Raw genomic sequence first — 3,236 nt, 5'->3', positions numbered from 1 at the left:
GTGTAATTCACCACGGTTTCCTGCTGGTCACCCAGCCAGTCTTCCCCATTACGGAGCGAGCTCAGAGCTCATAGACTGATCTTCGGGTAGGACTGAGACCACAACACACTCCACACACCGGGAAAGCGAGGCCACAAACCCTCGAGTTACATCCCGTACCTATTTACTGCTAGGTGAACAGGGGCCACACATTAAGAGGCTTGCCCATTTGCCTCGCCGCCATGGGACTCGAACCCGGCCCTCTCGATTGTGAGTCGAGCGTGTAAACCACTACACTACGCGGTGTGTGTGTGTGTGTGTGTGTGTGTGTGTGTGTGTGTGTGTGTGTGTGTGTGTGTGTGTAAGTGTAAGTGTGATGCAGAGGGTCTTCCAGCATAAGTGAGTCAAATCATTACGCTACTATACAATAATAGGAGGTATTGTGATTTCTGTGTCTTCCCCGATGAAAATATTCAACGCGGCGAGCACAGTTGGAGTGGACGTGTTAATGCATCTCGCTGATTATGCTGATCGCTTCTCCATACACCTCACTCTATTCCTCTCACCTTCCCACCACCCTCCGTTTCCGTCGCATCCATCACACACACACACACACACACACACACACACACACACACACACACACACACACACACACACACACACACACACACACAACACATGGGCAGGCAAATGGGCAAGCCTCTTTATGTCTGGCCCCTGTTCACCTAGCAGTAAATAGGTACGGGATGTAACTCGAGGGGTTGTGGCCTCGCTTTCCCGGTGTGTGTTGTGTGTTGATGTTCTCTCAGTCCTACCCAAAGATCGGTCTATGAGCTCTGAGCTCGCTCCGTAATGGGGAAGACTGGCTGGATGACCAGCAGGCGACCGAGGTGAATATATATATATATATATATATATATATATATATATATATATATATATATATATATATATATATATATATATATATATATATATATATATATATATATATATATATATATATATATATATATATATATATATATATATATATATATATATATATATATATATATATATATATATATATATATATACACACACACACACACACACACACACACACACACACACACACTTGCTTATCATCCTTCCTTATTGCTGTTTGGTGTCTCCTTTTCCAAATACTATCCATTTTTGTTCTTTTCCTATATGTGTCCACTGTTTATTCCTTCATTCTTCCATCACTGATCTTTCTCATTTTTACTGCCTCTTTTCCTGCATTTCCTCCTTTCATAATTTCATCATATCTTTTCCCATGCCTCCATCCACCATCACCCTCTCCGTTTCCCAGCTATTCCACTATTCATCCCTCCCTCACCACTTACCTTCCCTCCTCACAGGCTCCTTACCAACACCCATGTCACTCTCCCTGCCTTACCCTCACCACGGCAACCAAACCGACACATTTCCCTCCTGACCTTTCCGTGACCTTGCCTTTCCCTCTGGTTCTCATCATAGTCTGGTATCCATCCTTCCTAGCCGCGCTACCCATTAAACTTGCCTTATCTGCTGTTTCCTCCGTATAATTCCTTCAGGCCCTTTTTCTCGCCTCCTCCTGGCGAGTTAGGTGTGGACATGTCGTAAGAAAAGCTAAGGGTGACCATCAACTCTACGGTGACGACCTGTTTGAGTGATCCTGGTAACTACCTACATGCCAAGGATATATATATATATATATATATATATATATATATATATATATATATATATATATATATATATATATATATATATATATATATATATATATATATATATATATATGATAGAAGGAAATACAATTAAACAAAAACACATTAACAAACCTTATATAACTCAAAGTATGAAGAAGTCCATCAAAAACCATTATAGATTGCAGAAATTGTATACAAAATGGTCACTTATATATGGAACTATTTTCAAAAGATACAGAAACACTCTACCTGATAGTGAATTCATGTAAATTAAAGAAAGCTGCAAGTAACAGTAAAAAGACATGAGAAATACTAAACAACGTAATGAGAAAAAACAGGCATCACTTTCCTTCCTCCAGTGCATTTCTAAATAAAATTTTATCAACAAGCTACAAGACAGCAGAAACATTTGATAGGTTAATTGCTTTAGCAATTAACCTATCTCTAAAAGTTGCACCTTCACATGTTCAATTCAATAATTACTTACTGATCCTGTAACTGACTTTTTTTTTTTTTGTATATATACATACAGACAACTACATCACAGAAAGTAGAACTCATAATAAAGAACCTTGAATTTACCTCCCCAGGGTATAACAATATAAACGTGAAAAAAGTTAACATAAGAACTTAAAAATTAAAGGAATCTGCAAGAGGCCATCAGGCCAACACGTGGCAATCCCTATGTGAACAAACTACCTAAATCCACCTATCATCCTCAACCATTAATTTATCTAATCTTTTAAATCTTCGTATTGACCCAGCACTAACAACATGATTACTGAATGCGTTCCATTCATCAACCACTCTGTAAGAGAACCAGTTCCTTCCCATTTCTTTCGTAAACCTAAATTTCTCAAGCTTAAACTTATTGTTTTTGGTTTTATTCTGGCTACTGATCCTGATCCTAAGAACTTTGCTCATATTCCCTTTGTCATAATCTCCTACACCACTTGAATACTTTTATCAGGTTCCTTCTTAACCTATGTCTCTCTAAGGAATGCAAATTTAGTATCTCCAATCTCACTTTGTAGGGAATACCCCTCATTCCCTGTATCCTTTTAGACATTCTTCTTTGTACTGACTCTAATAGACATATATCCTTTTTATAATGTGGGGACCAGAACTGTATAACATAATCTAGATGCGGTCTGACCATCGCCCAGTATAACTTTAATATTACTTCGGGATTTTTGTTTTTAACACTCCTAAAATTAATCCTAGTACCCTATTTTGCCTTATTTCTAGCCTCCCTGCATTGTTTTCTTAGACATAGATCGAATCTAACTATAACTATAACTATAACAAATGCAGTAAATTAATTCTTCCATCCAACTCACATAATTAAATCATTCGAGGAGGGACTATTCCCACGATAATTACAAATAACCCGAGTAATTCCAATTTTCAAGAATAGTGACATATCTAACGGTACAGTATTATAAGTGTTTATGTAATGTACAAAGGTGTCCAATACATGTATCAGTATCATTCATTCTCTCTCTCTCTCTCTCTCTCTCTCTCTCTCTCTCTCTC

The sequence above is a fragment of the Portunus trituberculatus genome, chromosome 17, assembly GCF_017591435.1.
Source record: "Portunus trituberculatus isolate SZX2019 chromosome 17, ASM1759143v1, whole genome shotgun sequence".
Classification (NCBI taxonomy): domain Eukaryota; kingdom Metazoa; phylum Arthropoda; class Malacostraca; order Decapoda; family Portunidae; genus Portunus; species Portunus trituberculatus.
The sequence above is the reverse complement of the archived record's forward strand: the minus strand, read 5'-3'. Positions refer to the sequence as shown.